At 41.0% G+C, this 23,674-nt stretch overlaps 2 long non-coding RNA genes across 2 annotated transcripts; both read right to left on the minus strand.

Moving 5' to 3' along the window:
- Positions 1 to 1,949: 1,949 nt before the first annotated feature.
- LOC113037117 (uncharacterized) lies at positions 1,950 to 10,007 on the minus strand. The gene is made up of 3 exons (XR_003274580.1): positions 9,819 to 10,007; positions 7,362 to 7,449; positions 1,950 to 7,161 (listed from the first exon to the last, which is right to left on the minus strand). It is a non-coding gene; the product is annotated as an uncharacterized LOC113037117 (long non-coding RNA).
- A 10,103-nt stretch (positions 10,008 to 20,110) lies between these two features.
- On the minus strand, positions 20,111 to 22,945 carry LOC113006869 (uncharacterized). The gene is made up of 2 exons (XR_003269816.1): positions 22,892 to 22,945; positions 20,111 to 20,764 (listed from the first exon to the last, which is right to left on the minus strand). It is a non-coding gene; the product is annotated as an uncharacterized LOC113006869 (long non-coding RNA).
- Between the last annotated feature and the right edge of the window lie 729 nt (positions 22,946 to 23,674).

A 23,674-nucleotide genomic window follows, 5' to 3' on the forward strand; every position in this document is an offset into this window, starting at 1 on the left:
TTCCTGATCCTTTGCACAGCAGAGCCACCATTATGCTTAACAGTTACCCGATCCCATAATTTCCATTGTTTAAACTAAGCTTGGCTACAACAACCTGCAAATATATCATACAAACAAGTATATCAAAATTATTTACACTAATTCATTCACAAATAGGCTTAAAGAATAACATAATATTAAAAAAATAAGTGTATTATCTAAGCAAAGGGTTTTACTTAGATAAACCTAACAGTATTATTACATACAGCATCCTTACATTGTCAGTCACACTGAACAGAAACACACCTTTGTGTCTACATGTGTGAGTTGTAGCTTGGCACCTTCAGCAAACAGAAAAGCTGACATTTGGTTTTCCTGTTTCTTTCCTTTCTTTCTTATGAATGACCTCTGGTGCACTACGCAGCTTAAACTTGCCTCCCTCAGATTTTTTCTTTGTTTCCTCTAACTTTTGTTCTGCCAGTGAAAAATAAACTCGGGATGAACGGTGGTCTGGGAAGGGGGAGGATTTGCTAAAAGATGCTATTGATCTCTTTATTCCTGAAATAATTTGTATGGCTTGGCAACCGCAGCATCATCCCTTATCAACGTCTGCCAAAAGCCAGGCAGCGGCCTCCTGGGTGTAAAAGCTCTGAGAAATAATGCTTCTCATCACCAGCAAGAATGGCAGACAAGGAGAAAGGAAAAGGAAGATGGGGAAGAGGTGGGGCAGAGAGAAAGGAGGCGGCATGAGAGCCGGATGATAGAAGCGAGAGGAGGCTGAGGAAACCGTAAGTCTGAGTCAAACTTCTGAGATCCACACAGGAGACAGATCACATGAGGCAAAAAAGGTGAAATGGGGGAAAGCAAATGTGTGTAATGGTGAGCGTGTACTGTCAAGGTTTAAGCTATGTTCAAACCTGCGTAAAAATTGTGTTATGATAAATTGTCATGAACCTGTTTTGTTTAACCCTCTGGGGAAAATTATCCTAAACACTGTTATGCAGTGATAATTTGAGCTGTAAAACATTTTTCATACTCTGAAACCAAGGCCATTTCACTGTGCGATAAAGGCTTTGTTGTTTTCTGCTTTTACCAGCAGAGCTGGTTAGTTTCCAATTAAATTTCTGTGCTTCTAAAGTATTGTAATTGATAAAAGTGGTAGGTATCTGAGATGCTAATCCTTTATTTGTAATGCATTTGTATTAATTCAAACAAAACTTAATTAACTTTTGATTGAATAAGCCCCAGACGAATGTTTGCCATAGCTGGAACATTAATGGAAGTATTCAGTATGGAAATGTAAAACATTGTTAATTAAAATTGCTTTTCAGCTCTTCTATGGTGAAAGTGTTTTATATTTCCCTTCTGCTCAATGCTAATGTAAATCATATTTATCATTATTTGCAAAAGCATCTATGAATAGGACGTATCGCTCGTCAACTGAAGGAGGAGGTGTTGGCTGCAGATGAAATGATGCTTAGCCTCTATCGGCATACTTGAGGTGAAAAGTTCTGTAAATGAGATTATCTTTGAAGTTAAACTGCTGATTTGCAGCAGTTTAACTGTGCTGTGTCCACCTGTCTCTGCACAGGTAGAAGCCAGTGGAAGGAACAAAGTTTCTTTCCCCCACAGATCCTGAAAATGCAGCACTTATTTTAAAATAATAAAAAACTAAAAATAAATAAAGCTTTAGAACAGATATCATTGGAAAATATGATGCATGTCAAAACGTATGCAAGACAATGATCCATAATTATAGAAACCCTACAGCCAGATGCCTCAGGTAACTTCAGAATTGTGAAGACGTTTGACACCCTAAAGAAGCCAAACTTTCAGTTTCACCTTTAGTAAACAGAAAAACTTTATTGCTTTAATAGGGAGGAAAAGCACAAAACAAGCAGTAAAATCCACAAACAAATGTGAGCTATCAGGCCACATAAAAGGATCAATCCACACAAAAAGCTGTCTGTTCCTTGTCTGTCTCACAGAAATTACAGTTAATCGTTCAGTCTGCAGTCTGCATTGTAGAGCATCGAGTCAGAGTGGATTACTCAATGCATAACGCTTTTTTTACATTATAAGTGGGGCAAAATCTCTAACAGTGGGACTTATTCCACTGTTATATTAGAAGCTTAACAGATACACTCAGACTAAGTATGAAAGTATCATGCATTCACTTGACAGAAAAAATAAAAATTCCCGTTTCCCTGAAAAAGCAGGGCCAAAGACGATTGGAGGTGTTGGATACTGCAAATTGATCTCATGAGCAATAATCACCCCACATCTAATACAACGTAAAACACTGGGAGACTCTTTGAAATTTCAGAAAGAATTTATAAGGAAACCTTTTGTTGAAATTTCTAGCATGATTACTTCATTTGTACAAAAGAGGAAAAAGTGATTGTTAAGTGAATGCACAACACTCCTAAACCCGTGTCAGCAATACTTTTCCTGTTTCATTGTATCCTCCCAGGTCTCTCTGGCCTGCCAAGGCGGATGTGTAGCCTTCTTGAAAACAACCTTTGTAAAGTAAATTAGTGAAGGTTTGAGTGTTAACAGGACCAAACACTTTAATGTGGATTTCCAGTAACAGTTACAATTCCCATCATACATCTGACAAAGTGAGACAAGTTTACTATTCAAGAACACATGCCAAACACTTACAGTAAAAACATGTTTTATACTGACATCTAGCCTCTGAAAATGGGTTTTCTATGAAAAGGGAAAAAAAACCATTTTGCTGGAGCTTAAAGTGGAAAGAAACTGAAAAGAAGCTCTAACAAAGACTGCTGTGTACATTGCATCAATCGTGGAATGCTTTGTGAAATGCAAGGTTTCAAAACTAGATTGGATCAAAAGTTTAGAGCATCAGACCGGTGACCTAAATGAGAAAAGCGACTGAAGATTTTGACATTCATTTCAGTGTATATGGAATATGTGCCCACACTGTGTGAACCGTTTCCCCCTCATTTTGTTGCAACAGAAGCTCTTACAGTGTTGTTTACAGGTGAATCACCTGCGTGTCATCGCTGTGCTGCAGTTTATAACACACTGACCTTTGTGTGTTCCTGTTCAATTGACTTTTGGTAAAGGGCAGTGCTTCGCAGCTAAATGTCATCACTGGATTTTTTCTCTTGTCTCATCCTTGTTGAGCATGAGCAGTCCTTCCATCTGATAACTCCTCTGTTGTTTGACAAAACGTCCCTCTGAACAACTCACGGTGACTCAGAGTTCCCAGGGAGTTATCAAGATGTTAAGAAGATGCTGAAATATATTTGGTTGACTTGAGGCTTCAAAATGGGAGGTCAAGCCGTGGAGTACCTATGTCTCTAGAAAATGACAATAACATCAGTAAAATCTTGGGAATCCACAAGCCTATGGATACTGTAATGTTTCCACATCCATCTTTTTGATTAAAGTCTACCTTGGAACAAAGTCCAAAGTGGACTTCATTTTCAAACCCCAGTGAGGGTCAAGTGCAGGCAGCAATTCTTAAGACCTGACCAGAAGGAGAGACGGCTGAGGATGTGAGAGCCTGCATGTGAAGGCAAGACAGATAATTCAGGGGTAAGCCACCCTCACCAAGCTCTGTTTCCCTCTGTCAATAAGTTGAGGAGCAGCTCCTGCAACACAGAGCCTCATCTCACAAATAAACCACACTCACAGTGCCATTAGCAGTAGCTGGTCTGTCAGACAGAGCAAACACTCCCATAGTTAATATTTAATAATGGCAAACAGTCTCACTGTGAATGCCGGTATTTACACAAACACAGTGTGAGAAAACATGCACCGAGCCAACTACTCTAGGTTATGTGGACAGCGTGCATGAAGGCATGTGTTACAAATGAAAAGGGACAAAAATGGCTTTTTGGCACACTGGGGCACACACACACACACACACACACACACACACACACACACACCATGTTTTTATAAGAAGACGACGACAAAGAAGAAGAAACTAAGGACTGGCCGAAGGAGTAAACTAGTTTGTGACCCTAAGGCTGAACATCTTCAGGGACTTTGTTCTTTGTTCCCTAAGAGGAAGTTATGTCCACAAAACCAGGAGCAACACACCACTTAAAAATGTTTACTCCATATAAGGAACACAGTAATCCTTCTCTTACTGTGTAGATTCTCGTGAGAGACAGTGTGGTATGAACAGCAGCGAGCGACTGAAGGCCGGGGCCGTTCTATTAGTATCTAGGTCAGAGGGTATATTGTTTTGGTGTGCCTCATCCATCTATGTTGTGGATGTATCAAGGGGCGAACCCCAGAAGTGTTCTTCCACACATATCACGCACACAAGGACAGAGGTGCAGGCCTAAGCCATCTTGTGTGACGGTCAAACTGCAGATGTACCATCTTTATTCCTCTTTCATCTTTGTTCGGATGCTGCAGAGATTTCGCTTCCAGGTCCAATCAATAATACGACAAATTGACAAAAGCAGCCGTGATAAGAATGAATAGCCATGGATCATCTTTTCTGACCCAACAAGTGATCAGACAGAGGATATTAAAGCCATATATATACACACACACACACACACACACACACACACACACACCTCAACACTCAGTAACCCTAGTTCTGCACTGAACTGAAAATGTAAAAAAATAAAAATAAACAACACCCTGCAGAGTCGTTAAGTTTGGGTCTTCGATTTGTGTTGATTCTTAATCTGTGTTGGTTTGCCTGCGAACCTAAAAACTCTAACCACCTTGGGTTTTCTGCTTCTGTATCAGTTGTACCACAAGTGCACAGGTTCTCGCAAACATTTCCAGTAATGAATCCGCATTCGGTTAGATACACACGTACGTTATGACTGTACGCTGCTTTTGCAAGCCAATTTATGCCAGCTTCTGCTCTTTTGTCCCCTCAGTTGTTGAACATTATTCATTCCTTTCCACCATCCTGTCTCTTTTAGCACAGTTTTGTTTTCCCCCTGTTTCACCTGCTTACAATGAAAGCATTTGAAAATTTGGCGTTTGCTGAGCTGCAATCCAAATATTGTAGCACTCAAGGGAGAACATTTAGAAAATATCCTTAAGTAGCAGTGTTTGATGGCAGCAAGCTTGTGTAAGTGTAAACTGGCTTCATTTTATGTTAATGCTGCTTCTCCTGTGGGAAGACACTGTATGGGAAAAATATTTCTAAATTTGCAGAAACAAATCACATGAGACCGAGCTGCTTTAAAGGTGTTGAAGGTAGTTTTTGAAATCTGACGCAGTGCAGATCACAAAGTCAGTTTTGTGTTTAGCCCAGGGGTGCTCTGGGGTTAACCTTGGCTGGATTCTGGTGAGGCTTCTGTCTGATGTGATAGGTATAAGTTTTTCATCAACCCTGTTTTGAAAAATATTTACCAAGGTTTTTTTCTTCCCCCTATAGACGGTCATGCAAAAAAGAAAGTACATGCTCTTTTGAGTCTAAGGGTTTACGCATCAGGATTATAAAAATAAAAAAAACATTTTGGTCACTGCTAGGTTCAGCCTCTGATGAACAGCACACTAGATTACACCGTAACATCTCTGTAAGAGCAGAAGTCTGCTGGTCTGGAGTATCCAGGTGCAATGGTCTTAGAAAAGCAAATTTTCCTTTTTTAAGATCATTGCCCATCAGACTGGGAATGGTTATGCTACATATAATATTACAAGTAAGGAGGGGGAGGCTGTAATTAATATGATTTTTTATTGTAAAAGAAGATAGCAAAATGACCCGAGAGTACTTCAGAACAGAAGTTAGAGTTTGGATTGAGCTTAGAGTGAATGTTAGGAAGAGTAGAGCAGGATCAGTGGTTTCCTGAAGGAAGCCAGACAGAGCAAAATCTAGAGAGCAGGGAGCTGAACTGAGCTGTGCTTGTGTTGAGTGCTGGTTCCACTCATAGAGGAGTAGGCAGTGTGAGAAGAGAGCAGGGGCGGGCAGATGGTTAGCAGGGTCTAAAACCTATTAGATCCTGTTATTAGCCTTCTGGCACTGCTAAGAGCCATGGCAAGTGACTGTAGAACTCTTGATATGAAGTTTCTTCGTAATATTAAGTTTCCATGTGTTGCTGTAGTAAGAGATTAATCCATGGGACATGGCGGCTGGGAACATTTGGTTCTTAGCCAAACTTAGACAGACCCAGTATTGGGATGGGAAGAGCAGCCTGCTGCTGCTGCTTTCCACTGATTTTGCACCTCCTCCTTGTGTTTTAGAAAATAAATTCAGACTTGCAAGGCAGTTTTGTTTGTTCACATAACACACAGCAAGAGGAGGACAAGGCAGGTACATAAGTGAAAAAGGCAAGCATCAAAGCTAGATCCTGCAAGAGCCAGAGCAACTCATTTAACTCAACTTCTCACCACACTGAGTAGGTCAGCGATCTGGTGATGAGTGGAAACCTGAGCTGGGGTTGAATTCTGCAGGTAAGTGATAATGACATACAGATGAGCCTGAAAAACCCATGCCTAATCTAGGAGGTAGAGTATGCACACACTCTGTCTACAAACCTCTTCTACACAATCAGGATCTGAGCAACCAAACTTGATACACAGGTATATCTTGGGCTCTTGAAGGTTCTTATCTATATTGTATAGTAATGAGGTCATTAGGATGCCTAGCAACCATGTCACAATGGTTTAAAAAGGCCTGTTTTTCCACATTGATGCACCTCTAACACCTTATAAAAGTATATAATTTCTATTTCACTGCAGTAACATTCGATCGCATATGATATATAACACAACATGTTGCCTGGTAACCACTTAGCAATGGGCTAAATGACTCATATTTAAATCTTTATGGTTTATGCACTTACACCTTATGAAAACATCTTATCATTTTAATTTCAGCTAATCTCATTTATTTTCACAAAAGTTGAATTACAGATTACTAATAACCACCTTACAATGGTGTTCCCATTTTAAACAAATTACAACTTCTACCACTGATTTTTTTTTCCCCCTTTACATTTCTAAATTTGATTGATTACATCAGTTTCCAACAGCACGAACAATTCATCTATTTTCTTCCCCTTCCGGGGCCAGGTTGCAGGGGCAGCCTAACGAGAGAAACCCAGAATACCCTCCCCTCTCCTCATCCACCTCCTCCAACATCCAGGAAACAATGAGGCGTTCCCAGACCAGCTGAATCTTTCCAGCATGTCCTTCTTCTATCCCAGGGACCCCTCGATGCCAGACACCCTTCAAAGGAAGCTCACTTTTGTCACTTGGATCCATGTTCTCATTCTTTTGGTCACTATACAAAGCTTTGACCATAGATGAACATGGGGATATGAATCAACTATTAAATCATCTTTAGAATAAAGCGCTTGTATTAATGTGTGTCAGTAGGTAAATGAGCCATGTTGTATAAAGTGCTGTATAACAACCAATCCACTTACCTCGTCCCCAGTGATGGGTGGATTGCCCCCCTCGTCCCCAGAATCTGGTTCCTCTACTGAAGACATCCACCTGATCTTCAGTTGGATCCTAGGTAATGATTAGTTGGGAGCTGAGTTAAACCTGTGACCTAGGGTGTCCTGGTGCCACATGCACTTACAGACACCCTTATGTTCAGATATTGTCCTCTTTATAGACAAACTATCATGTGATGAGAAGTCCAATAATAGAACAGCACTGTGGTTCAGATCAGGTAGGCGATTTGCCTCAGGCGTGCACCCAGGCATGGCTCCAGGGTGGGGCCCTGGTAAACTTATTCCAGACTGGGTAATTTTGCCCCTTGATTTTTTTTCCCCCCCCATACATAGGAATGAATTGCTCTTTGTGGTCCCTTACCCAATTTTTCCTGGGAAATCAGAGGCAAAAAGCCCCCCAACAACAAAGCCCCTGGGATCACTGAGACACACAAGCCCCTCAACCACACTAAGGTGTGGAGAACCAGCACAAACAGACCAAACAAAATCAAACATGCTGCAAATCAAACTGACAGCACTATACTTTAAAAAAATAAATAAATAAAATAAACCTTCCTCCTTAGAACAGGTCAAGATAAGACCTTAAATATATAGACTAATACTCGCTCGTGGTTGTAGAAAAAGCAGGTTTAAATGTTTAATGCAGCTATACTGACTCCATCCTAGAAAAGAAATCCATCACTGAATTTTAATTTCTACATGTTTGACAGTGATTATCAATTAAGGCAGACTGCGGCTGACAGTAAGGCACATTACTAACCTCCAACGATCACAGACATGGGGATACTGAGATGTTGACAGTTATCGTCTTTGAATGAGTGTTCCTTTGCTTTCGGTCTATTATAGTTCTCAAATATTCTACATTAATTTTACCTGCAGGGCTTTAATTTAAACTTGGCATTTAAAATTTTCACGTAGTGTTCTTTCACCGACTCCTGCCTTCCGCCTCAGCTTAAAAACAAAGATGGGTATGTTTTCCCACAGTTTCACATTTAGATGCAGCAGTTGTTTTATTTTCTCTGCTTCATTAAAATAGGCTCAACTTCAGCATTTGCATGGAAACTCATATCTGTGGACCAGTCCCTACAGAGACCTATGAACACACCACATCCTTTTTTCCCCTCCAATGGGTCAAAGTTAATATTAAGATTAATTAACCCACTTATTAGCAGATAAGATCAGAACACCAAACACTGATCTGAGGTCACTGCAGCTATATTAACACATCATCCATCAGAGCATGAGCTTTACCCGAAAGTCAATTATATCACTCCCATTTCCATCCCCTACGCCCACATGGATAGGAGGTTTGTGTTGCGAGGAAAGAAGATGTTAAGCAGTGAATTGAGACCAAATGAGTCTGCAGGATGGATAAAAGAAGATTTAAGCAAAACAAGAGGGAGGAGGAGAAAGTTTGGGGAAAGAGCAGCCAGCACAGAAGGTGAGGGCAGAGTGAGTGCTGCGGTGGAGAGAGGCAGGTGCAGCTATGGTGTGACAGCGCACACTTAGACTGACAAGAGAAATCATCCAGGCTGTCACTCTGAGCGAGTCAGCTAAGGGAAGGGGAATGGAGGAAATGGAAAGGGTGCGTGTGTTTGTGCGATGACTGTAAGAAGTGGAGTGTCCACAGACGTAGACAGAGATAGATGCATTCTGTTTTAATTTAATTAATTAATTTCTTCGCCCTTTCCCCCCCTCCCCTAACATCTGTCATGTACGTCAAACCATTTTTCATGTGTGACTTATTTGGGTCATGATGCAGCAGTTTTGTTTTTTTTCCCCATGGAAATAATGTCAGATGTTTTCTGAACATCCAACTGGCCCTGATTAGTGCTTGTTTTAAGGATATTTTAAACAGGATGGCTGCAACTGAAATGCCTTAAGTTACAACATCTGATGGCTGCTTATGGCAGGATAATATGCTTTGTCACAAACCTCAAATCATCTTAGATTGTCTCTGACTGGTTCTTAATCATGGCAATAAGGTCATCGTACCACCACAGTCACCAGCTCTCAACAGAATACACACATGCTTTGGGATGTGTTACAGTGGGACAGTTACATCATGAATACGCAGCCGATTGTCACAACGGTCAGAGGCCGATAGCTAAACTGAAGTCAAATGCAGAGAACCACAGAGATGGCATGTACGTTTTAGTGTTTTATTAAGAAAACAGATTAATTCGTAGCAAAGTGTTACTAGTGATGCGGCTGTGGGTCAGTGAGGGTGAACTGGGAATTGACAGGTGGGACAGGAATGGAGCGGGTGCGACTGGGAAGAGAAAAGTACGTGGTTAGAAAGGTGGCGGGTGCAGGACACTTAGGGAAGGTGAGTATGACTGATATTGCTTACTGATAGCCAGAGTGAGTTTGGCTTTGAGGGAGCGGCAGCGAGAATCTGGGTGAGTATTGAAGAGGGCTGACCTGAGTTCCACTGCGTTCGAGGTGGTGAGCGACAGCTGGAGGGCAGGCAGGTGAGGTTTTCTGTATTTTCCGGAACGCGGAGATAACCCGAGAAAAGCTGAGGTTGAAGGCAAGTGGTGAAGAAGGCCCAGGGAAAATGATGTCATTGACAAACTGGCAGTGAAGCAGAGTCTGAGTGGAGATTAAATCCTCAACCCGATTACCCAGAATCAGCTTCAGGTGTGCAGGACTGCAGGAGCAATGATGGCTCCGCCCAGGGGTGGAGACCAAGGAAACTCAGGTGCCTGATGGAATTTTCCAGATCATGACACTGACAAACGTGCACTAACTGCTATGCTGGACTAAAATCTCAGAGGAATGTTTCCAGCACCTTGGTGAATTTAAGCCAATTCTGACGCATAAGGTCTACTGAAGGGGCCAGTGTATGTATATTAATAATGTTGAACATTTGATAAACTTATCATCTGTGTGCTCATGATTTATGAGCATACTAAGTGAGTTTATTTTTTGTTTTTGTTTCTTAGAGTAACTTTAAACACATATTAGGCACTGAAATTTAATACTGAAATCGACAGACTTCCATATATCACTTTATTAAAGTTGTATTAAGATGCATTAAAAGAAAAGAACACAATCTCATGTTGAACCAGCAGGAAGTCTGCTCCAGATGAATGGCACGAGACATTAAACAGGCTAACTGTGAACACGGAGAGGCATTCTAAAAAGACAGCTCTAATTCAATATTGAACTAATCCATCTGCCCCACGTCACAGATAGCTATCAGGACCACAAACAACCTCACAGACAAACACCGACGTTCATTACTCAGTCTCAAAATCCCTCTTGCTGTGCCTCTTTGGCTTGACGCTGACATATTAAATGTTTCTCGCCTTTTGATTGGCCCACTTTGTTTTGCCTCTCTTTATTGGTTGGTTCCTATTCTGCTGGTGCTTGTTTTTGGGGCTTATCCACAGCTGTAATTATTGATGCAATGATATGACTCCATAGCTTTCTATCAAAGAGCACTGATTGCCAGTTCAGAAGCCGAGGCCAATTTCCTGCTTTCTTGTCAGTGTTCATGCTCATGCCACATAATTAGGCGCTGTGGCTTAAAGGAAAATTATATCAAACGTTTCTCCTCCGCCATTTCAAATCCTCATATTGCACGGGCTGCGTGGATCAATAGCACAGAGGGGAGCACAAAAGTCATGGTTAAAGAAATGCAAATGAAACAGAGTTAGATGTAGCTGCAGTATCGACTCCAGAAGGTAAATCCATGTGTTGACTTTGTGATGGAGTTATACGCTGCACAACAAGGCTGGATGATTTCCTATAGAAGCAAACAATTCAACCTGTAGAGAAAAATATTTCCGGCTAAACAGAAATAACAAAGGGTTTTGATATCGATTTCATTCTCTCTGACGTTTTTTTTCTCCACTCTTTCATCAGCCACCTCTAGTTTATGCTCCATCCACTTAGCATCTCTCCCTTCCTCTTCTTTTTTCCACGTCCTTTTCTGTCCCTTTGGTTTCATCCCACCTTCCCTCCTGCTGTCACACCCTCCCAGTTCCCCCTTGTTTTCCATTCTTCTTTTTATAACCCTCCCCTCTCTGCCTTTGTAATCAGAGCTGTGACTGAGCAGTGTTTACAGGGTCTTCCCAGGGGCCTGCCAGTGTGGCACATTTGCTTTACAACTACTCACCTCACCTCACCCTCCAGTCCCTCTCTTTACTCTGGTCAGATTACAGAGGAAGAGACAGAAAACATTCTCCCTACAAACTCTTCACTCCCACTTTATGCATCCCCGCTCCTCCACCGTCAAACTCTCCCACCCCCTGCTGCGCTGGCAGACCGGCAGGAGGCCGTCTTATCTTTCTGCTCAAATGGAGCCTCGTCTCTCTAGGCATCGTCGTTGCACAGCAGAGCTTGGTTAGACCATCAGACTGGAACATGATCATTTAACACTGACTAGGTGCACCGGCCTGCTGCGTACAGCGAGGCGAGCTGACAAAGATGCGGCTGCAATCATTTGCGTGCACTTGCGTACAAGTTACTCAGACACCAACTGAAAGAATTTATAGGACCACTGATAAGTGTGTGCACCTATTTTGACAATCAAATGGGTTTTAATGAAACAAGCACAGGTGTTTCGCTGAACGACTTAAACATCTCTGGAGTGCAAAGCTTCTTTCGGTTCTCCTCGGAGCTCCACAAACAGAAAGAACTAGCGTTACAGCAGAGTGGGAGTGGTATCCTTTTTCTTTTTTTTGACATGTCTATTTGTGTGAGCATCAGATGAGCTGATTGGCACTGGAACTGACTGATTGCTCTTGAGGGAAGGTGGTAATTTCTCTGTCATATTGTGACTGATTATAGCTCTGAAATATGTCACTGTTCCAACTCCATCAGAAGTTTTTGACAGGAGGCTTTGATGTGTGTCCACACAGACCGGTAGACAGACAGCTATCAAGAACCCACTCCACAGGAAGTAACACAGCTGCTTTTGACTCTGCTCCGTGCAGACACCTGTGTGTTGTGTGTCACAACATACCGTGCAAATGCACGACGAATAAAGTGATTCTTAAAAACGACACTACTTCCCCTGTTATCGCAGCTTGCCTGCTTAAAACGTATACAACATGTGCTGGGGTGATAATTGAGTGACGGACAGACTGTTGGAGAGAACATCTTACTTGCAAATTTCATACTGAAATAGAAAAGGAGACTATGTAGCGCAAAAACCTGCAAACCTCAGACAAAAACAACAGATTATGTAGATGATTTGCGCTTAAAAACCTCATATAAGAGCACATTAACAAGTTTTTCTGTCCTACACGGAAGAAAATTAAATGTCTAAGGAGATCAAGCTACCTCTACAGCTTTTGCCTGGAGGCTGCCAGAACGGCGTAACAGCCGACATTTTATGGAGGAGCACTTTATAAGCCAATGTTCCACTGGGGATGTGTAACATGAAAACTGACTCACATCCTTTGCTTGTGGGCACAATATTTAGCAAGTCTTTTTTTTTGTCTTTTTTGTTTCCTCACTAATAAATTCGGTTTATAGGAGTTGAAGCCCACATTGCAAGTCTATTAAATATAGATTTAGATTCACTAGACTAGTCATACCAGTAAAATATCTATTCTTTTAAGAATACATAGCATTTCAGCAGCACTGTGTTATAGATGAATTATTTGGATCTTACAGCGTAACAGTTGGATACTTTGGCTCTTTTAAGTTATTATACTTTAGACTCAAATAGGTCATTTTTCTCATGGGTCTCCACTGGATAAGGTTGTTTTAATGACCATGGTTATTCGCTCTATTTCAGGGGCCAGGCTGGAAGAAATTCAATCCCATCATCACACTGAATTTGAATAAGGAGCTAAGGGTCACAGTGTAGCGTAGCTATTATCATACGCCTCATTATCACACACTTGGTTCATTCAGATCAGGTTTTCTTGGTCTTGTCCCTTAGCAGACAGAGAGGAAAAAAGTACCCAAAAAGATCATGTTACAATAGTTCAAAGGGTGGAGGAAGTGGAAGTGACTGGAAAAATCAGTTTTCCTTGTAGGGAATTTCACAAAGGTTTTGTGTCAGATGTTTCACTTGTTTGGTATGAGCTTTATCACTTGAGGTATGCAATGAACTTCACACAACAGAAATCGTGTCTGAGTAGAAAGTTGTTAGGTAGGATAGGAGCAGGAGGAGTCACTCAGGTCAGATCCATCGCAGAGTACAGTATGAGATTCCTCTCGGTCTGCATGTCTAGCACAAATCCTTGTGGGGTATTGCATCAAGACACTCTTTTATGTCTGGAGACAGCGATCGATGGATCTCTTTACCCGGACGGAAGCACTCCTTATTCAGCGGTTGATTTCACGGCTGGATATCCGACACGCCACTTAATGGATGTGTGAGTGTGTATGTCGTGTGGTTCAGTGTACAGTTGTAGCATTGTAATTCAAAGTGATAAATTAACACCATGGGTAACACCGAGGCTACAGCATACTTCTGTAGCCTCTCTGTATGAAATAAAACAGTATTGGGCTGAAAACTCAGTCTGGCTTTAGAGTGGGTCACAGTATAGCAGCAGCTTTACCTTTTGAAGACTATGACCTGTTGTTAGGCATACTCATTGATACTGGTTTGAGTGAGGGGGTAATATGGTGCTTCAGGAGCTACCTTGCAGATTTAACCTTGTGTGTATCCGTGAAAGGATTTCCAGTTAAAATTCTTGGATCTCTTCAAAGGAGTCCCTCCTGGTTCCATTTTAGGCCCTCTCTTTAAAAAAAAACAAAAAAACCAAAAAACTATTTCTGTAAATAAAATTTGGGATAATATGTTTTTGAGCTAAAGTTCACCTTTATGAAGATGACACAATACTTTACTCTGAGTCAGGAAACTAAGGAGCTCCAGACTGCCTTTCAGGCATCACAGCATCTTTTCAATTAGGTTCTAAATGCCAACATGTTTTCCACAAATAACTTAGTTAATGCTGCCATTCGTAATCTAGGAGGAGGTTTTATTGAAAGACTAATGAAAAACTGTCTTAATTTACCAGTTAAGAAAATCCACGTACTGGCTACATTCTTAAATGTTACTATTCGTGGTGACTTTACTTACATGCAAACTACCTCTTCTACGCTACATTGTCTGGACTGCGTATCACAACTCTTTAAGCTTCTCATCAAATTAGTTGTCTAACACAGCGGCCCCCAACCTTTTTATTTATGTCTGACAATGTTTTCACAGACCGGCGTTTAAGGTGTCGCAGATAAATGCAACAAAATAAAACCCTGAAAACCATAAATTTCACACCCGAGCGTCAACTCTCGCGGCCCGGTCCATGAGTCGCTTTAAGAACAAAAACATCACACTTTTTTCTGGCCTTCTTTAGGTCGAAGGACACAATAATAATAATGGATTGCATTTATATAGCGCTTTTCAGGACCCCTCAAAGCGCTTCATAATACCACTATTCATTCACTCTCACACACTGGCGGAGGCAGCTACAGTTGTAGCCACAGCTGCCCTGGGGCAGACTGACAGAAGCGAGGCTGCCATATCGTGCCATCGGCCCCTCTGGCCATCACCAGTAGGCAGCAGGTGAAGTGTCTTGCCCAAGGACACAACGACCGAGCCTGTCCGAGCCAGGGCTCGAACCGGCAACCTTCCGATTACAAGATGAACATCCAACTCTTGAGCCACGATCGCAACAACACGATCGCAACAGCACTTTCCCCAGTACAGTGCTATATTGGGTAAACTCCTTATCTGTGCAATCCTTTACAACTTACAGATAGCTGCTATGATTTGCACTTGTCTAGATGGCTGCTCCTTAGGGTGTCTTTTTGGGAACTTGGTAGAACAGCTTTGTCTTATTTTGCACTTCTGTTTGGAATAAACTTTACACTGAAGCCGAATGCTTTTGCCTCCCTGGGCAAGTTTACTTTTTATAAAAACTTTGGTGCAATTAATATTCATAAGTCTGACTTTATGTTTTTGTAATATTGTATTTGTTGACTCTGACTTGGTTTTGTTTTGTTTTTTTAATAATGTATATTCATTTTTATTATATCCACATTGATTTCATAATTTCTGCAATGGCATGCCTTCTGGGTAAAATAAAATAAAATAAAATAAAACAGGAAGTAAAGGTAAAAGTACCACACAGAGGGTTGACACTTTGCTTTGAGCTTCAGCTGCCTGTCTGTTTTTCATTGCACAGATCACTAGTGATATGAACACAAAAATATTTAATTATGAAATATGCAGTGATATTACAGTACAGTTGAGGGAATTGGAATTGATGTCAGGGGAATATGTTTAGCTTTTCCCTCTACAACAATCTTCATGGGGGTTAAAAAAGAAAAATAAGGATTTAAGATTCTTTTGAAGGAAAGGAAAAGTGAGTGCATGATTTGTGTGAAATGATGCCTGCAGGGGTAAATAATAAAAATCAGTTTCACCTTCCACTTTCCTCGCCACTTTATGAGACCAGCTAGAATACATATCCAGTTAGCAGTGAAGTGGAAATATTAAGGTAATTTGCCTGAATTTCCATCCAAGATATAACAGTGCAGACTGTAGCCCGGGTTAAATACCTGTACGTGAAAATCATCCAGCATGGCTCAGCGGGGGGAAAATGCAAATCATGATAAAGAGTGCATTAATCATATTCACTAATCAGACATAGCATTATGACCAGGAAAGCAACAGGACCAGTGCATCCCACAGATGTGCGATTGGATTGAGATCTCGGGAATTCAGAGGCCAAGTCAACACCTCAAACTGAATCTTGTGCTCCTCTTCTATTCTAAAACTAAAAAAATATATATCCTTAAAAAAATTCTATTCTATTCTCAAACCATTGCTGAACTATATTTGCTTTGTGGCAGGGCACATGTTCCTGCTGCTGAAAGAGCCATCAGGAAATACTGCTTCCGTAAAAGGGTGTACATTGTGTGCAACAAAGCTTAGGTAGGTGGTGCTCGTCAAAGTAACATCCACGTGGACACCAGGACCCAGAGCTTTCCAACAGAACTTTCCCAAAAGCATGACACTGCTTCCCCCAGCTTGTTTTCTTCCCATAGTGCATCCTGGTGCCAAGTGTTCCCCAGGTAGACGGTGTACATGCACCACACCATCCACATGTACAAAAAACAAAAACAAAAAATAATTCATTAGATGAGAAGGCTTTCTTTTGTTGCTCTGTGGTCCAGTTCTGATGCTCACATCCCCACTGTTGGTGCTTTTGGTGGTGGACAGCGATCAGCATGCACACTCTGACTGGTCTGTGGCTGTATAGCCGAAAACACAACAACTGCAATGCACTGTGTATTCTGATCAGAACCAGCGTCAACTGGCTACAGTAGTTCATCTGTTGTATCAGATCACACAGACCAGCCTTCACTTCCCACGTGCATCGGTGAGCCTCAGCCTTGTCACCCCTGTCACTGGTTCACCACTGTTCCTTCCTTGAACCACTTTTGATAGATGCTGATCACCGCAGACCGGTAACAGCCCACAAGAGCTGCAGTTTAGGAGATGCTCTGACCCATTTGTCTAGCCATCATAATCTGACCCTTGTCAAACTCATTTAAATCCTTGTACATTTTTCCTGCTTCTAACACATCAACTTTTAGAACAAAAAGCTCACTCGCTTCCGAATATAATAATCCCGCCCACTAACAGGTGCCGCGATGAAGAGATAATCAGTGTTATTCATTGCACCTGTCATTGCTCACAATGTTATGCCTGATCAGTGTATATAGTAGTTAACCATACTATGGGTTTGTGTACACTCAACATAGCTAATCCCGGATCTGCTAAAGGCACCATCTCTTGAGGTCATAGTTTAAGGTCTCATTTCCAAAAATTTCATGCAGAGCAGATTGATTGAATATTAGATGACAATTCAATACAACTGTGCTATTGTAAAAAACCTCATTTATGCACTTCACCATCAAACCTACTGGTACTGGTGGCTTTTACTTATTCACAAGGTTTATTAAATTCCTACAAGTTAGCTTATAGTCCACACATTTATTTATTTTTTAATTCGAGATGCACTGCATTTTATTGTGAAGACTGTGTTTCTTTTTGCAACAAAAGTGTTGAGTCACCAAATCAGCTGGATTGCAGAGGTTAAGAGAGAAAAATATGCTGTATAGGGAAAAAAAAACATGCCTGTGTGGTGTGCTGAAAGCCAGCCTTGCATGTATAGAGCTGGGTCAAGCACACATGGACATGCATTCAAGCACAAGTGCATGCATGCATGATTGTATAAACACATACGCACAGGGCAATGTCTCGTGCAAATCACGGCCTTAACGGCCCATGCAGCGAGGCTCAGGCTCAACTCTATGAATAGTAAAGCAGATCCAGCTGGGACTGCAAATCAGCAACATAAATAACAGATTAATATCTTTTCTTTTACAGATTAAACATTATCTTTCAGGCAGCATTCATTAACAGCGAGTCCTGCATCTGCATTAGTGTAGTGATGGGTGGTGCTGAAAGCTCATAAAGGTACAATTGCTACACTAATAAACATTTCTGGATTAGCTCTCTTCCATATGCCTGGCAGTTATATTTCTGATCATTGGAGCTGCGTGAAGCAAATTGAATCGAAGAGCAAGACGTTTGCTGTTGACTAAAACGAAGATAAATGAGATGTTGTTTATGCTGCACTACTGAGTTGGACTGCTTTGTCGACAGATAACCAAGAAAGCTTTGAGAAGGCAATTTGAGCAGCTTTAATGTCCTGGATTTAAACCTGGAAAAAGAAAACAATCCTTGGCGAGCTTAGTTGTGTGCTTCTCTGGTACAAATGTTAGAAAATAAATAGTTTCTCCCTTTGAAGCAAAATTTGCTTCTATGAGGCAGTGTGTAAGTGAAGCCAATGGTGGCTGATGGCACACAGATCAGTATTACACACTAGAGCAGACCTCCGAAGCTGAGGGAGCGATTCAGCCCCAGTGCTGTCTGTCAGCCCTGTGATATACACTTGGAGAGAGAGAGGTGGCGGGGATGGGAGGGGAGGTAGGATTTGATGGGTACATGCTGCTCAAACAACGAATGGCCGCTGGGCCTGTGTGTGAGAGAGAGAGACTGTTCACAGAAAGCAAGAGCAAGAAAAAAAGCATGTAGCCTTTGAGGGATTGACTTTTATTTGTGGCACGATGTCATATTTCGCAGCGTCACACCGGCAGTTCTTTGTGTGCGCCTGAGGTTTTCTCGCCCACATTTCTTTTCGATGCAAATGAACCTTACCGCGTTTCTGTCTAATAAAGAGAGAATCAAGACATGGTAGAGGCACTGTTTGTTTGTCATCACACACTGACATTTTTGCTCATCTCTGAGCCTGCAGCAAGGTAGCAATTTAAATGTTACCAGGGAACAGGTAGCGCTGGCAGGACAGCAAAGTAGACATGTCATCTCTTAGACTGAAAAACCCATTCCTCTCCTTCCACCTTTCGCTTGTCTGTCAACGAGGAGTTTATGCCTCCATTTGCTCATTTGAAAAGCCGTCCGGATAAATTGCTTCCGTTATCATAACAATCTGCAGTCTTCGCTAGCAGTGTTGGGAAGGTTACTTTTAAAATGTATTCCACTACAGATTACAGATTACATGCCACAAAATGTATTTTGTAACATATTCCGTTACATTACTCAATGAGAGTAACGTATTCTGAATACTTTGGATTACTTAATATATTATCATGCTTTTTAACAACTAATGAATGTCCTATTGCTGTGTGATTTATTACTATTACTGAAGGCTACTCACCATACCATTAGCAACTAGATGTTTAAATCTTAATATAAATGAGTAACAGTAGGTGGACATTAGGTAAGGCTGCACTTTTTGCAGCGATCTCATATAGAAAACTATTCCGCGCGTATAGAAAACAGGTCTGTGGCTCTGAACCGTAGTAAAGGACCTCTGGCTAATACGTCGGGTTCGTGTCGGGCTCGTAGCCAAAAACTAGCTTTACTTTGTTGTCTGGGTCAACTTTGGTAGCGAGAGACAGAGAGAGGCGTTGAAAGGCTGCTGCAACGGAACTTATTGTTTCGGAGGAAAACAGGAACACAGCGTACAGTCGAGTCTTAACAGCTTACTTACAACTGGGCTCGTCAGGCTCTCTGTTTGGCTGCAGTGGTTATTATTATATTTACATGCTTGCAGCTCCCGTTTCTGCTCGGTGACAGCTCGTACTTTTCCACTCACCTTTTTCTCCCTCCCTCGCTCACAGACACATAACGGGTATGACAGTCCATTCACCCTGCAGCACGGACTACACTGCCCATCAGGCTACATGCTTTAGGGCGATGCCTGTAACACTCTGCTATTGCCTTCATATTAAATCATTTTTTTAAAATATTTCTTCACGTCATTATGAGACGCGAGATTGAGACATGGGCATTTGAGCCTCTTGTTTTGTTTGGGTTTCCACCGGCGTGGAATTACCAAAAATAGAGAGGGCAGAGCCAAACATGTGAAACAGGAAAAGACCGCCGTGGAATCCCTTTATTTCAACAAAGTAACTGTATTCTAAATACCACCCATTATAAACAGTAACTGTAACGGAATAAAGTTACTCATATTTTGTCTTTTAAATACATAACGGCGGTACATGTATTCCATTACTCCCCAACACTGTTCGCTAGAACGCTTTTGTGGGGGGCAGGGGGCACTGTTGGCAAACTGCATTCCTAAATTGTGCAGGAGGATAGCACAGGCATTGATTCCTGATAATAAGTGGTAAATAAAAATTACTTTAGGTTCACTTACCAGAAGTCCTGGGCACAGTTTATTAGCACGATTAAGTGCACATCAAGCAATCATTTATCAGAGAGTTTCATTGAAAGGACTCCAAAGTCTTTTTTGTATACATTCATATATCACTCCAAAGCAGCTAAAACATCTTAAAACAATAAATATGGTTGCGTTACAGTATTGTGGAATATTCTTGAACTGTCACTCTTTTCTTATATTTTGCTGGGAAAATAAATAGCAGGTGGAGTGATTTATTGAAATATTTTTGTACAGTTCTTGCCAAGTCAATTTTGGGTATGGCTGAGTAGTAACAGTGCAAACATTTCTTTGGATGTTGACTGTACTTTGTCCCATTCTGTGTTGAGATGATATCACACTTTGTTTAACAATGTGGAGGTTCAAGTTCTGGGGAGATCAATCCATGACTGATGGTGCTCTGTCGTGTGTTTTTCTATCTTCTAGGAAGAAACAGAGATTCTGCAGATTCTTAGGAGAAAGCAGCAGCAGGGAGAATTTCATGGTTTGATCCAGAAGTTGAAGCTGTTTCATGACCACTTTCTTACATATCTCAGGATGTCAGCGTGGCAGTTTGAGTTTTTGCTGGCAGAGTTGGGAGCACATTTCAGGATCCGGACAAATCATTTCAGAGAGCTGACTGACCTGGAACAAACCAATGAGATCTGATTGGACAGGTGAGTCTCAAAAATATTTTTAATGCACAAAATATTTACACAGACTTTACCCTTCCTATGTGTAAAGGTCTTAAGATACTACAGGATACTATTGTTTGAATATGACAGGGTAGTAAATATAGCAGAGGGTTATAAAGGCAACTGGAGCCTAGTCTGTAAGTGATCAGCTGTCAGCTTCAAAGACATGAATGATAAGCGAGTCCCTCCCTGTGTGCACACCTGAACTCCCAGTTGTCATGTTGTTACATCACAACTCAGGAATCTAACAAATAGATTAAGTTTGCAAAGTGTGTAAAGGACTTCACCGATATCCTACATTTGTAGTGTTTATAAACTTTGCATTTTTAAGAACTCTCCACTGTAAGGGAACTTTTTGGTTTTATACATTTTAAACTGAGGTAGCTGCAAGAAAAAGTTTGTGAGGCCTTAGCAGGGTCATGAAGGCCACGGGCCAAAATGTGTTGGTCAAGCAATAAACCTGCTCCTTATACAAGTTTCGGACTCACTTATTCCTAATGCAGCCGTTCACACCAACCATGGAATTAAGTGCAGTTATGCCAGAAGCATTCATTCTGTTTTTAAGAACCGACTGAAAGTGCCGGCAGTTCTGTACTTATTTTTCAGTAATTTGTTTTCTAAATTTAACCTTTTTGTCGTCTGATAAACCATTAAAAACTAAAACCAAATTTGTCTTCTCCACAAAAAGTGCGACATCAGGCACCATCCTGAAACATGTAGAAATGAGTCGCACATCGTGCAACGTTACCTAAGATCTGATTATTAAAAACTGATGAAAAGTACTACTTGTTTATTTTTTTACCTAAAACATGGGGGGGGGGGGGGGGGGGGGAGGATTTCAAGAAAAGAACTATAATGAAATATTTACATTTTGTTCATCAGTGAGTAAAAACTAAATGATAACACTCCAGCTCCTAATTAGTACAAGTTTCCTCAGCTTCCCCGAAGTATATTTAGCCACATGTGTGTTGTTGCACTGCTGTTAGAGGTATTTTGTATTCAGTATCTTTATGTAGATGTCAGTAATGCTGTTTTATGTTACCACAAGAAACTGAAGTCAACTTTCGTTATACAAATTATAATTACAATCTGGCAAAAAGCAGCAACAAAACAGGAAAAACAAACCACGAGCCTGCAGCGTGCACATAGGATTTCTGTAACTTGATGGTAATCTATCACTGCCAGTGTAACACAGCTAATGTTAATCTAAAGTTAACTTTCATGATAGGAAAGAATGACGGTGCTAAATCTAAGGCTTCCACAAGATGTTTACCAAAGGAATATCACTGCATTAATATTCGCCACGTCAGCCAAGATGGGATGAGCTTTGACCCTGCTGTCATTGCTTGACAGGTAGGGTACACCCTTTACAGCTCACCAGTCTTTTGCAGAGTAACACAAGGAGATGGACAAGCATTTACACCTATCACCAATTAGAAACCACCAGTTTATTTATTAACACGCATGTGTGTGGAAGGATGACTACCTGAAGAGGACCTACAGAGGCACAGGGAGAACAAACTCCACACGGAAAGTTACATTATAGTTTCAACCCGTTCTCACTCCCAAAGCCACCAAAACTAGAAAAATTATCACACACACACACACACACACACACACACACGACCAAGAGGTCCATTTAGCAGATTCTGTGTCAGCAACCATTGTGTTTTTGGAACCATTACGCATCTTCACACGTTAGTTGGTGAACTGTAGCTTTGGCACTTTGACCTCAGGTGAGGTAGTGCTTAATAAGGTCAGAGAGAGAAAGATTTCATTGAAATACCACAAATCATGCTAAAAACATGAACACCAGACCTTTGCCAAAACCATATTGATAATCTATTCCTTGTTATTTTGCAGTTGACCATAATGCTTTAATTTAGACATTGCTGGTGTAACTTTGCTTAACATACTATACCAGGTTTGTTTGTGGTAGCAGTGGTTACATCCATTACACCCACGCACATGTTTTTAAAGCAATTACTACTAACCATCAAGTCACTTCAATTTTCTTCTGTTCACAGGCAAATGTCTAGAAAATTATGTTTCTTTATGCTGCTTTGGTTATACTTACCATACTTGTCTATTTCGTCAGGTCCTGTATCTAAAACAGGTGTGTGGGAGGAGCTGCTCCAGTACTTCCTGTTTATATAGGGTCATGAGGTCATCGATCGCATCACTGGGTGCAACCAAATGAAGGGTTTTTCATTTTGTATAGTATTGTTTATTTTCTTTAATGTAGCCTTTTGAGTTGTATTGTATGCAGTGTTTTACTTTTCAGACCATTTAGCTGAGTAAATGAGTCAATTTGATGCATAATCGTATTCCTGTTCTTTGTTTAGAATCGCATTGTTTGGTCTGACCTATTTTTTCAATGGTAGAGACTAATGAGGTTCAGGTGTGTGTATTGCCTACCTGGTTGGTTGTTTTATGGCAGAATGCAGATACCAGAAATAAAGAATACTTAAAAGAAACTTGACTAGTTTGCTGATGCTGTCTACTTATCACCTGCCTTGCTGTTTATGTTATGCTACCTCACAGGCATGCACAACAGAGGTGGAAATCTCTGCATTCTACAAGGATGCAGAACTTAGAAAAAGAAGAAAAAAAAAAGACTCAAACCAACAAAAATCCACGAAAATGTGATTTTTCAGTTTATCCTAAGGACGAATTTGCATGAGTTAATGTATAAGGCTTGGCCCAGCTTAACTTAGGAGTTTGGTCCAGATCCAGGAATTTTTAAAATTATTCTTTCTGTAATTTACATCAATACTTCTAGTGCTGTCAACATTAACGCGTCATCACGATTAACGTAATTAAATTTTTAACAGTTTTAACTGGAGCGCAAAATGGACAA

This window comes from Astatotilapia calliptera, chromosome 15 (genome assembly GCF_900246225.1).
Source record: "Astatotilapia calliptera chromosome 15, fAstCal1.2, whole genome shotgun sequence".
Lineage (NCBI taxonomy): Eukaryota > Metazoa > Chordata > Actinopteri > Cichliformes > Cichlidae > Astatotilapia > Astatotilapia calliptera.